The 14,052-nt window shown below is 38.4% G+C and overlaps 1 protein-coding gene and 1 non-coding gene across 6 annotated transcripts in view; one reads left to right on the top strand and one right to left on the bottom strand.

The window, feature by feature from the left end:
• Positions 1 to 11,613, bottom strand: part of LOC109037690 (coronin-2B) — a 132,223-nt gene extending 120,610 nt beyond the window's left edge. For 4 of the 5 annotated variants that reach the window (XM_019052469.2, XM_019052473.2, XM_019052472.2 and 1 more), the window contains exon 1: positions 11,385 to 11,613. The gene's annotated coding sequence lies outside the window, so the exon portion shown is untranslated. Of the gene's footprint in view, positions 1 to 8,240; positions 8,395 to 11,384 lie in introns of those variants that run through there. The other variant, XM_019052470.2, reaches the window with a different exon arrangement.
• Positions 11,614 to 13,250: 1,637 nt separating this feature from the next.
• LOC140225551 (U6 spliceosomal RNA) lies at positions 13,251 to 13,357 on the top strand. The gene has a single exon (XR_011900597.1). It is a non-coding gene; the product is annotated as a U6 spliceosomal RNA (small nuclear RNA).
• The last annotated feature ends 695 nt before the right edge of the window (positions 13,358 to 14,052 follow it).

The raw sequence follows: 14,052 nt of genomic DNA, 5'->3' as shown, positions 1-14,052 counted from the left end.
AAAAGGCCATAAGAAATTGTGTAGAAATTCGTGCGTTTTGAGAATCCTTAAGTTTTTACGGAATCACCTTAATATTTACAAAACGCACATTATATTTTCCTTTACTACATATTTTTTTTTCATCAACTGAAATGAGAATAATCCATACAGAGTGTGCAAACATTTTAAAATCATGAGTTGAAAAACGCTGACTCCACGAGATTAATTAATGTTAGAGCCTAACACAAAGCGGAGCGGCGGCGCATTGGCGCCTACAAACCTAACAGGGATACTTCACGCATTGCGCAATGCGGGAAGTATCCCTGTTAGGTTTGGAGGCGCCAATGCGCGTTTCGCGCTGGCTGCCCGCCTGCCGCGCCGCAGCGTACCACGCGCCACGGCGCTTGAAGCAACTATTTCACACCAGAGGTATTGCACAGTATCATACGAAACTGAAGTCGCTCTAACATATTAGGAATAGCAGACATCCTTCAAAACTACGGAGCTTTCCTCGCAAAATAAATCAAGATACTACGGCCCAAAAAGAGAGCGGTAGTCCAAAAACTCACTTAAGTCCTAGCATCCGCAATTAGTAACGTTTAGCATACACTTTATCGCCGGGCTGTTGCTTAATCGCCATCGGCTATAAAAGGCTATAAAAAATTGTGTTGCCGGCTGTAGAAGCTATTGGAAATCTTACAGCCGGCTGTAGGTCTATGGTATTTTGGAACGCAGATTCTACTGCCAGTTTTTACCAGGGATGCTTTTACGTAGAAGATATTAAACTCCAAAGCCTCCACGCGGCTGATCAAAATGGATTGTTTTATATTTGCTTCATTTATAGAGGTCAGCACCCCTTAAAAGTGCTGTTTTCGCGTCATTTTGCTTTCAAGGCAAACTCATCTATTCAGCAGAGGACGGAGTGAAGGGTGGGTTATGTGCATAGTTGATGAAAATTGTATTTATTGTTTTTCCCCGACGTCAAGAACACGAGATGAATTGACTCCTTAATCAACAGCAACATACCGGGTTAGACATCACAATTTCCGATTATTAAAACAAATTATCGAGGTAGGGGGTTGAGCGTTGCCGAGACTGAAAAAATTGGTAGAAAAAGAGAGATACGATACATATTTTTAGCGGTGGATAATAATAAGCTGACGAAGCTCTGAATAGGCGTTGCATAAAAGGAGCGTGGTTGACTGTACGGTGCGCTTCATAAATCTAGATTTCCAAGCCAAGGACTGTATTGTCAGTTCCATGTGTAGTTTGGAAATAACTTCGATATCGAAGTTAAAGTTAAATAGATTCAGTTAGTAAAGTTAGATTTAGAATTAGAATTATGCATAATTTTAATGAGCTGTTGTGTTTTAGGGGTAGTTTGAAGATTTGTTATACTTTTTTAGGGCGTCTCGAAAAGAGGGAGCAAGATTCAAATTCTGAGGGAGAATGATGGATCTTAAAAAGGTTCAGAAATTTTCGAACTCTGCTGCAGAAAAAGTTAAGCCTGTGGGCTTCGCATCTACAAAAGTAACATCGAAAGTGTAGTAAAGGCGTTTGAAAAAATAAATCCGATAAAATTCAGAGAAATTTTCAAAGAAATTCAGCCAAGAATTTCTCTGTAAAAAAATAAAATGGCGGCGGAAATTCCGAAACATCGCATGGCGCTTGTGATACTTCGGCCGGAACGTGACGAAATACCATTCCCAAAAAATGCATTATCAAAATAAATGTGCTGGCCAACACTGGAAAAAAACACATTGGATCTAGAGTCCAGACTCATAAAAACATCGACAAGAAAAAATACTCTTGATTCAATCGGATTTTTGCTTAAATCAAGAACCAAGCCTCTTAATTTGAGCGGATTTCTTTTTGATTTAAGCAAAAATCTGATTGAATCAAGGGTATTTTTTCTTGTCAATGTTTTCAAGAGTCTAGACTCTAGATCCAATGTGCTCTTTTTCCAGTGAATATATTGGTGCACTACTTACTTATTAACCCGAAAACTTAAAATTACTATTGCGCTTCACAACGTAACGGCTTTTCATCAAACCGCCGTGCTCTTCGTACGTTAGCCCGCGGAAAATTTAGAAACACACTGTAGAGCGAGTTAATTAGCCTGGCTTATCGCGAATTAGTCCCAATTATTCGAGTGCAACGTCCATTGCACCGGGATGATTGCAGTGCAAAAGCGCCAGCCAGGGTCAGTTCACGAGGGGGGAATGCATGCAGCAATGTAATGTCAAAGCATGAAAATAACGCGCAACGGTCTTTTCCCTGACGCCAGACCTCCGTGCACGTTTACGTTGAGTTTGTACGGGGATTTTCCACGTCGCGGAAACTGCAATCGCAGAATTTTTTTTAGGGAAATTGGGGCGTTCAAAAGGGACCGTTCATTCATGGGCCTGTTGCGAACTTCAGCTAGAGCAAAAAAAAAAAAAAGGAATTATTTCTTACGAAAAATGGCTAAAAAATCACGATGGCAGCGTGTCTACTAAAACAGGCTGACCAAAAATCAGTACTAAATACACAAGGTAGATTTTCACAGGTATGGACAGAACTTAACAACTGGCCTCTGATTGGCTCTCAAGCGGCCCCTTAACGTCAGCCATTTTGAATGTTTTGATTATTTTGATTTATTATGTTCGGTGTATCGTTTGTCAAAATTTTGTGGGATTTTTCGCACAATTTTGATAATGCGATATTAATTTTAACGTTTAAACGCACAAACGTTTGAATGTTAATTTGATTGTAATTTAATTAAAAAACGGGCCCCTTAACCTACGTCACGTAGTCATGTGACACGTACTGAGGCTCATGGGAAATTTTCAACTTTTCCATACCTGTGTAAATCTACCTTGCTAAATACAGTACTTTTTTAGTCCTTTCCCGAGAAATTCAGTACCTCTTCGACAGAAAAATTCGGTACTTTATCAGTACCTTCAATTGACGAAATTCGGCAAATTTGAATTTCCCGCTCAAATTGTGACAAAAAAATGAAAGAGTTCCGAACCTTCTTTCAAAATTCCGCACTTTTTCCGACTGGAAATGGCTCAGTTTCGAGCCGAAACGTCTCGGATTTTTGTGTGTACCTACTTTTTAGCCCTGTTTCCCGTTTTTCTCCTATGTTTTTGATATCATCATTGTCACGGGCCGCTGATTTGGGAATGGACCACTAGACAAGGTACGCGAATTTCGGCATTCTAATACATGTTTCTTTACCAAAATTTCACGTAGAACACGATGCGCACAACAAAAATTACCGAAATCAACTCCTTACGAAGATATTTAATGATTCTTGATGCGTGAATTTAAACCACCCGCTCATGAAAACTCAATACTCTACGTGATTCACATCCCGCGCTAAACATTATCATGACAGTCTTTGCGATTTAAAAATCTGGCAACCTCAATCTTGACGCTTTGGCTCAGTTATAGCAAATTGCTAATAGTTTGAACAACACATGGTGGGAAATGAACATTGATCGATTGAGAAGATTGCTGAAACCGTTGTAGTGCGCGATTTGACTCACGTAGAGCTTTGAGTTTCTTGTGAGCGGGCAGTTCAAATTTCTCGTGACCTATGTGAAATAAAAACGTTAATATCTTCGTTAGGAATTGGTTTCAGTAATTTTCGTTGTGCGAATCGTGTTCGACGTGAAATTCCGGTTAAGAAACATGTATCAGAATGCTTTGCTTCGTACCTTGTCTAGTGGTCCATTTTAAATTATAAATATTCTAGGCCTAGCCATCTTGGTTTGATATTGGAATCTGAGGATTGGCAGTGACATTTTTTGTGTTGGAAAGGGTGGCTGCCTTTTTGTTCCCGAAAAGCTCCACATTTCGACTCTGATTGGAACAACACATGAGCCGCTAGGAAACTACCGGCGATTGCCAACTGCTCGCGACATAATCATTATTTAAAGCTTTAAAGAAAGAATTCGAAACCTAAGTTCCGATATGATTCGTTTGCAAGCATTCAGTTCACCTGGGGTAAACTAGAGTCCCTTTATACTGAGAGTCAAGACAACACCCTTCATGGAGTCACAAACGGGAATAAAGATTACAGAAATTGAACGTTTTTCGTAATCTTTGATCGGCCCATTCTCGAATTCCTTTCTTCGTTCCTTCCCTCGTTCCGTTTGTTCCTTGCCGAACCCGTAATTCCCCGGTCCATTCCAGATTATAATCTTTGCAATCGGTGAAACTGTAATCATTATTCCCGTTTGTGACACTGTGAAGGCCTAAAATACGGGAACCAATCAGAAATGGATTCAAATTGTCTTGACTCTCAGTATAAAGGGACTCTAGGGTAAACGACTTGAATCTGCGAGTCGATTTGGAAGCGACAGGATTTTAGCGAGATGAAGTTGTAACGCGAGCGCCGAGCCCGCTGCTCAATTCTCATCGAATTAAGGCCCGCACCAGTGGCGTGGCGTGAAGGATCGATTATTACCGATATATCGCCATTTGAAGCTATAGTAAAGAATCGATTATTAAGGTGTTCGCTGCGAACGCCCTGATAATCGATCTTTTTCTATAGGTTTAAATGGCATAACAATCGATGTATCGCAATTCACGCCACGCCACTGGCCCGCACGCGAGCTGAAGTTAACTCAAAAGTTGTCTCTTTACCGTCCGCGATCAAGCAGAGCACTTGGGGTAAACGACCAAACGCTAAACACGGAGCTCATAAAACATTGCGACATTTATGGTGTACTGTCAGGGTTGCCAAACTTTGGCCATCATTTCCTCATTCGAGATGTTATTCACCGAGATCAGTGGCGAGGCGTGAATGATCGATTATTGATATTTCCCCATTTAAACCTACGGTAAAGAATCGATTATTAAGGTGTTCACAGCCTGAATCGACACTCTGTGAATCGATCATTTTCCATAGGTTTAAATGGAAGATCATCGATATATCGCAAAGCACGCCGAGCCACTGACCAAGATGCCATGAAAAGCAGGGGGAGAACCGAATTATTAAATGGATTGCATTTTGCAAAAAGGAACCGAGAGCATTCCAGTGTTGCTAGGATTGTGCAACTTATATTCCTTGCAATGAAATTTTGAAATCTTGCGACAGATTAAATTAACTTTGGTAATTTTCGTATTGAATTTATAGTTTATTGGAAGTAAAGATAAAACCTGTTTAGACTTTAGAAGATCAATTAATATTTGCAAGGTAAAGAAAGTTGCACAATCTTAGCGACATTGGAATGCTTGTATTTCCTTTTTGCAAAATTCAATCCAGATGATTAAATTACATTATGCAAAAACTAAGTCAAATACGTGTTTTACAAAACGTCGTAACGATTGTAAAATCTTAATCGATTCGAAAATCTAAGGGATAAACGCATCACATTCTGCGACAAGGAGCCACTATATTTGGCTCAAACACAAAAGCACCTATCAAGGTTTGATTGGACCAACAAACGATATTATCGACCAATCCATTGGAAGTTCGCCTTCGATTTCACCGCATAGGCAATAAACCTACCCCGGAGCTCAAATAGTTGCCTATTCGAAGACCGCACGTTTAATTCGCTCCATATACTATGATTATATCGGTATCTATTGCCTGATTAAACGTGGTCGGTAGTTCTCTTATTTCAACATAAGTTAAACTTATTTTAGTAACAAATAAGTATACACTGGATACCTGCAGAAAAATTAAAACATCAAATCAGGAAGTGGAGTTAGTAAAAACCACATCCGCCAAATTCCGACAAATTAGGGATCATTCCCCTTCGTTCAGAGTCATCAAGTCAAGTAGGGAAACAAAAATTGACCCAAAAAGTGAAGAACACGAGTAGATCGTGCTATTTTTCAATCGCATAGGATGCAGGATGCCTGCGCTGAGTCACATGCACATTTAAAATGAAATGAAAAGTGGTTGACACAGAGAAAAATTAGTCCGCCCATTTTTTTTCAACCGGATAAAGAAAAAAAAATCATATGCAATACATGAAACTTATACATTTTTCTTGAACGGGGAAAAAAGAATAACAGATAACCCTCAGCAAAAAATTAAAGCATCTGATGAACGAAGGAGGTAATTTTTTCTCACGAGGAAAAAAGTGCGAAGTTTAAAAACTACATCGAATCTTGCGGTTAGAACTTGAAAAGATTTAACCAATGTGGCAGGGCTGAAAACCGAGTTTTCGAGATTGATTTTTCTAATTAAGTTCACTTCAATCATTTGATTTAAAATTATTAAGTAAACCGCAGTTTAATCTTTAAAAAGAAATTTAATAATCCCCACAATTCACCAGAAGCTTTGATGATTACGCGGGCAACAATTAAAACTAAAGAGAACTGTAGAAGCAGCGACCATTGGTAAATTACATGCTCTTCATGAGTTCAGGTTTCAAAAATCTTGCACACGAAAACAAAAATTTAAAGATCGCATCACATCCAGTGTTCTGCCCTCCCATGCGTCAATGCGTCATGCGTCAAACACGACTATAAGTCGGGCTTCGGCGCCTACTTTGGGACGTTGGGTCATACTATTATGGTGCTAAGGATAAACACCATATGAACATTTCATTTTTGCCCAATTTCTCCGATAAAAAAAATCATTTCGAATGAAAATTATGCATCTTTTCCCTTGAAGTTTCGGACCTTTTATCATCAATTGGGAAAGAAGTCGTCTGGAAAATTAGAAGAAGAATATTTACAACTTTCCCAATGAATTCGTAATTTACTAAAGGAAAGGCAATACCTGAAGGTTCGAACTGCGTGTTCCCTTAGCACGGGGTCACAGTAGTGGCGCCTAGGAAATTTGACGCACCCCATCGTACAGCGGATCGAGTCAATGAGAGAGATCGGACAAAATTTGGAAACTTTAAAAACTCATAAATCCGTTCATACTAAACTTTGAGGTTTTGAAAGTAGTTTCCTCGTGAAATTTTCTTCCAAGAGCATCCCTCAAAATTTAAAATGTGACGAATTAAACAAAAAAAATTGCAGTTTTACAATTAGGTAAAAATTACACGTCCGACCTCTCTAATTGACTCGATCCAATGTGCGTCGAATTTTTAAAACTCGTAATCGTGAAGCAGCGGCGGCGCATGATGCGTATCAGTAGCGTGGCGCGCTTTGCGATATATCGATTGATCTGCCATTTAAACCTATGGAAAAGGATCGATAAATAGGGCGTTCGAAACGAACAACTTAAGAATCGATTCTTTACCATAGGTTTAAATGAGGAAACATCGATAGTCGATCTTTCACGTTTCGCCATTGCAATGCGTATGCAAAAAGTTCATTTGTCTAGCATTGAAAAAAAAGTTACGGGCTATTTAGACATACTGTCCGTTTCGGGCTCAAAGGCCGAAAGTTTCAGATGCTGGATAGGGTAGCCACAGAATTTAAAAGATGAAATCCCCTGACATTTCCCTGCACTGAAAAAAAATCTCGGTGTATTTACTAAGAAAAGGGTAAAATTACCAAGAATTCAGGGTTCTATTTGATCCCAGTTTTTTCTTGGTAAAATTACCATTTATGGAATTGGTAATCTTACTGAGAAATCTCGGTAAAATTATTGAACTTTCTCGGTAATTTTACTGGACCTTGGTAAAAACGCCAATATTTTTATCGACTGTGGTAGAATTACCGAGATAAAATGGCAAAGTTACCGGGAATTGATTACCAATAAAAGTGGTATTCTTACCTGGAAAAAACAGTAAAAATACCGGGTTTTGGGTAAGCTTACCAGTCTGTCTTGGTAAAATTACCAATAATTGGTAAAAAAAAGTGAGATGGTAAAGGTACCAACGGACCTTCGTAAAAACGCCAAGAATTTTTTTTCAGTGTGAAACATTTCGGTGAAATTCTGTGACAATTGAAAATATGCCGGATGGTGAAAAAGATAAAATTAGAAATAGTTTTCAGGCAACTTTGTTGATCTGATCGACAAACCTCTCCTACACAGCAAATAAGGGTGACTTAAGGATTTTTCCCGGACATTTTCGTCATTTTCCCTGACTGGCAACCCTGGCTGGAGCCGTAGCTTCGATTGCTCCGGGTGGTGCGCCCGGAACTTTCGGTCTAGAGCTCGGGACGCTGACGGTACGTCTATACGGCCCGTAAGTACGGATTCCACGGCCGGATTTTTTTTCAATGCTCCGGAACAAATTTTAGTTGGCTCTGAAAAATCGGGTGGCTTCCGGAATTTTAGAGGGGAGGCAGAACACTGATCACAACCGTCGCAAGAGCCGAACAAAAATGATCAAAATCAAAGGGAGCATAATCACCTGGCACTCGGCACGTTTCACGATGCACAAAACCACACACAAACAAAGCACCGAGCACGGACAGAGGGAACATACAACGAATGACTATTTACTAGAGGCGTAGCCGAGACAGATTTAATGAGGAAGTACAGAGAGTAAGAGCCACAGCAGAGGGGAGTGAGGATAGAGAGGGGAGAAGCTTTGGACCAGAACTAAGTTTGAGGAGAAAGTCTCCGGCCATGGCAGGAAAATAGCAAAACCAATTCGAAAGAAAGTTTTGATAGAATTTTATGACCTTGCAAGAGTACGGCCTCGACTGGGGTTTAGACCCTGCTTTGACCATCTTAGGGAGTGATGTAATTTGACCAATTTTCTCCCTGTTGTTAACTACGAGGACCGCGTATAGCAGAAAGGAACCAAGCCACATCAGCTATTCCGCCGTGCTGAGGAAAAACGCCGTATGAACATTCGAGAGTTGCCAAATTTCCTTCGATGACATGTTTTTTTTTTTGTGGTAAGTTAAGAATATTTTTCCTTGAAAATTTCAGGGACTTTGGGTGAAATTGCGCGCAAAATTATCTGAAAAATCGAAGGGAAAATTTTCATAAATTTATCAGGAAATTCGTGTTTTATCAAAGGAAATTTGGCGACGCTTGGAGGTTCATACGGCGTTTTCCTGAACAAGGTAGTTTTCTGCCGTGCTAAGGAAAAACGCCGTATGAACATTCGAGAGTTGCCAAATTTCCTTCGATGAAATGTTTTTTTTTTTTTTTTTTTTTTTTTTTTTTTTTTTTTGTGGTAAGTTAAGAATATTTTTCCTTGAAAATTTCAGGGACTTTGGGTGAAATTGCGCGCAAAATTATCTGAAAAATCGAAGGGAAATTTTCATAAATTTATCAGGAAATTCGTGTTTTATCAAAGGAAATTTGGCAACGCTTGGAGGTTCATACGGCGTTTTCCTGAGCAAGGCAGTTTTCTGCCGTGCTAAGGAAAAACGCCGTATGAACCTTCGTCAGTTGCCAAATTTACTTCAATTCAATGCGAATTTTCAGAAAAACTCGGGAAAATTTTCCATTCAATTATTTGTAGAATTTTCTTTGAAAGTAGAGCTGAATTATCCGAAAATTTCAGGAGAAAATATTCATTGCTCTCCTTAAAAATACATGTTTTATACGCGATAATTCGGCAGCTCTCGAATGTTAATACGGAGTTATCCCTTAGCACGGCAGTATCGACAAATTTAACTGGGCTATTCAATTCCTGACGAGAGAACATTTGTGCAGATTCCTATGAAACTTTCAAGGAATTTGCTTCGTTTTATGCAGAAAATTCACTGAAATTCACACGAAAATCCGCACAACCGCTTCCGTGTAAAAATTTCCTTAAATTGCCCAATTAAATTTGGCAATAGGTGATGGGGCTTGGTTCCTTTCTGCTTAAATCGGTCCATTTAACAGGGCAGTGAAGCAGAGGATCTCATTTGTAAGAGAACTAAGAATCCTCAAATGAGAGAATGGTTGTGGAAACCGCACTGCATATTATTTAGAAATCTTTAGGGGAACGTAATACGTGATAAAATCTACATGAAGGGACTGGAGATAATTTTCAAAAAAATGTTTGAGCGGGCGATTGTGACCCAATGGTTTATTACTTTTTTAATTTTGTGGGAAATCAATTTTGGCCATTAAAAGGTGGATGGAGGAGTTAAGTGGATTATTCATGATCAAAAAAAAAAAAAATTACGAGGATGGGGTGCTATTTAAAAAAAAAAAAATAGAATAAAGGGGGCAGGGAAATTGAGGTAAATTAAGGACCTCATTTGCTAACACAAACAACAAATGAATTCAAAGATTTAGACCAACCCTGGGATCCACTGATTTACTTCTAACTAAACTCATTTTTTGTAATCTCTAGGATCCACTCAAATTCCACTGATTTATTTCTAACTAAACTCATTTATGTAGGTAATCTCAGAATTTTCCCATTCAAAACAAAAAAAAAAAAAATTAAAGAATTATATGGGTAGTTGAAGTTTTTCAAAGCTGTAAGGTTCGTTGTTTTGGACCTGATTTTAAGTGAAGAATACATTTTACTACCCCCTTAAATACAAGAAAAATGCTGGATTTTTTCCTTAGAAACTGCAGGTTTCTCTTGATGTGCCAGCATGATGTGAAGAGCTTGTTAAAAGTACAGTCAGGGAAAGGTGCTATTAACTTTCCACAAAAAGAATGCTTCCACGGAATGCTTGAGATGTGGTACAACAAGTATACAACAGGGAGCACCCCTATACAATGACTTTTATAAGATGCCCCACAAAAGCAAAGGGAGCCATCTGAAGTGTAATATGGCAGTAGTACAAGATCTACAAGGCTAGGTAGTGTTCGACTGAAAGTAGAGCAGGAAGTTGGCTAAACTCAAATACACATATCTTGGTGCGTTGCTTCAAAATTTACACCCCTGACACTTTTTCAAAAAGAGAAGGTTGACTTCTTTTCTTGGAATACTTGTAAAGTGTTCTTCAGAAAGGAGAAATTATAACAAACGAGAGATTATGTCAATAATTTTTTTGATTGAAAAATAAAGCAAGACGGGAAGTCTGCATCGTTGCAAACCAAGATATGTAGTTCCCGAGTATAACCATTAAGGAGCGATGGAGATCTAGTCGAACAATAGCAACATCCATCTCAACCACTTAGAATTGCCAACATCCTTAAACAGACAGTCATACAGGAAGGGTGTTGGCAAAAGTGTAGAGAATAAAAACAAGAGGAAGGAGAAATAATAGGTCTAACTACACTGAATGACGATCGAGCGTACCCATCAATGAATTCATATCTTCCGCAGAAATTAATGAACTTATTGATCGGCTTGGAGCAGGAGGGAGCAAAAATTCAACAATAAAAGAGCATTGTACCTCAAGAAAACAACAATACCACGAGGAGGGTGCGACAACTGGGACATGATAAGGAACCAAAACAAATCATTTCGAACAACTTTCAGGAGCTGAGAAAACCAATAAAATAATCAATCCTATCAAAATTTTCGACGAGGATTGAAAGATACGTGGACTTGCATGGAGTTGAACTTAAAATATGACGATGCTCGAGTCAGAAAATTAAAATGCGAGCGCAAAACTTTTCAAAGGATAAGAGCTTTGTGACTTACTTTGACGGTAGGCTTGGTACAAGCACGAACGTCTATGACCGCGCTTGATTTCCCTTTCTCGTACTGATATGATGTGATCGCATCTTCAATTTGCATGCTGTGATATGATAATGAGACGACAGGTAAACAACCGAAATAAACACGGTGAAAAATCAATGAAATAAGACCTCCGACACACACTTATCAGCATGAAAATCCGCAAACCACTGGCGCTATGGGGGACTGGGGGAGAGAGTAAACAACAATGGCCGAACGCTGTCGCGCATTGCCAACTTTTGCATAATGACACTAGTTTTTCAACCCACGGTTGTCAAGTTTATACCAATCAAAAAAGCGGATTTCGACGTTTCAAATGTTTGCTGATGTTTGACCTTTATTTTATTTATTCATCTATCCATCTATTTATTTCTTTATTTAACCATTCACAATTCAAGGGCAAGCCCATGAACAAGAATTTAAAAACAGCAAGAAGGCTTAAGATTACAACATAACATTATTATTTTTAATTCATTTTTATTTTTTTATTTCAAGAGAATAAGGAAACTGGCCGCCGAAAATTTTTTCTTGTTCCTGAAATTGGATACCTACACCCCATAGAAAATATGAAATCACAAACAATTTTTATTGGTTTTCTTTTGGAAAATTAAAAAAAAAGAAGATTTTTTGAATGAAGCAGCGGAGATACGCATTTTTTGACGATCCGCTGATTGTGCAGGTACCTTATCTAGGAAACCTAGATAGAAAAGATAGTATATCGCATGCATATATTTACTTTTAAAAAAATCGTAAAAATTATGTCAAATTTTACCCTGTCAGACGGATGAGAACTTTATTGAGTTGTGGGGGGGGGGGGGGGGAGCATTGTGTTTTCTGAGTTTTGTATTTTTTTTACGAACGAACAAAAAAATTACATTTTTTACACAAGGAATGCAATGCATTAGCTTTTAAATAATATAGGTACTGAAGATGTAAAACCTATGTTTTTTGCTACTAAGAAAGATGTAAAGGTATCGAAGTGATAGTTTGACGCTTCCGGCTTGCTTGGGTAACGACAAAAGGTGATAGCGAAAATTTTGAAACACCGTATCGGCATTTTAGAGGAATTTTACAATTTTTAATGACGATATCGAATATTAGGATCCCACGATGTTTTTCCGATCGAGAAACTTTGAAATATGTTTCCCAATCGCGGTGTTCCAAAATTATTACTCATAATTTATTTTCCGAGAGAATGTCGCTTGAAGTTTTACATGAAATCCTTGAGCGGCTTTAAATAAAAAAAAATCCAAATCGATCTTCGAGGTACAAAAAACAAAAAAATCATAAAATCACGTGCAAAAAGGAGGCATGGTAGAGTGGAGTGTTAAAACATCCTGAAAATAAATTTTGAAAGAGTTGAGAACGTAAGTATTATGCGGTAGAAAAGTACCTGAAATTAAAAGAATTTACATTGAATTAGATTTAATCAAATGAAAAAGACTTTTCTTTTTGATTAAATTTAAATTGTCAGCGAGGTGGTAAAGATTTGTCTCACTTCAACACATAATGCTCCAACACCGCCGCAGAGCAGTTGATGCTACTGACCGCTAGGTAGCGTTACCTGTCATAATTCATATCCCCACTGTATAACGCTCCGGTGCGATGCATGATCCATGCCCGCTAATATTACGTCAATTTTTGGCCAAAAAGTTTTTATTTTTGGGTATCAATGTTCGGAAAAAATATCTCTCGCAAGTTTAACGCCCTTGAATTAACAAAATTATGAATTACAAGTTTTTATAAAGAACCAAAGATCCGTCAATCGGAGGTAAAATTGTGTCCATTTTAAGGGTTGCCTTATATACGGTTGAAATTTCACTTCCCTCCGTACTCGCTTCGGCGGTACATATACTAAAATTGGAACGATACAGAGAAGATTAGCATGGCCCCTGCGCAAGGATGACACGCAAAATCGTGAAGCGTTCCACATTTTTTGGCGACCTCTTACATCAACTTGCAACCAAGATTACAGTAATTTTGATCAGTAGACACTGGAAAAAGATAAATACCAAAAGATATATCTATAACCTAAGTGCATACCTACGTCACTCTGCGACGTTGCAGACACCCAGTCGTACTTTAATTTTTCTTTGGAAAGCTACTTAATACAGTTTCTAAAAAACTTCCCTAATTTTTCTCCTCTGTTATTATAACAAAATATTCTGTATGAATCACAGGCTTTGGAGGTGGCTTGTCTCATCACGATAAAATAAATTAGGGGCGGAAACTTTGAAACATAGCAATGGATATACGCGGTTTTGAACTTTGGCCAGATATATAAAAACATTTAGTGATGAGGGATGGGGAGGGGGGGGGGGGGGTCGACCAAACTTTTACGAATTATAAAAACGGTTGCATAATCCGTGACAAAATATAAAACGTCTATTTGTAGTGAGAGCGCTTGGGAGCATTCTTTGTCGCATAACTCATAATTTTTCTTTTTTAGCTTCACTATTTAAGTATATTTCGGTATCAAATTATTTTTCGTCGATTTTTAACTTCGCAGTATATGATCCCATTGACAATAACTGAATGCAAATTACTATAATTTTTTCCAGACAACTCTACGCGCCTACTTTTGAATTGTATGTCCACCTCATGTCTTAAAGATGCATTTCTCGAGTGAAAA

This window comes from Bemisia tabaci, chromosome 9 (genome assembly GCF_918797505.1).
Source record: "Bemisia tabaci chromosome 9, PGI_BMITA_v3".
Classification (NCBI taxonomy): Eukaryota; Metazoa; Arthropoda; class Insecta; order Hemiptera; family Aleyrodidae; genus Bemisia; species Bemisia tabaci.
Note: the sequence above shows the minus strand (reverse complement) of the source record. Positions and strands in the feature narration are given on the sequence as shown.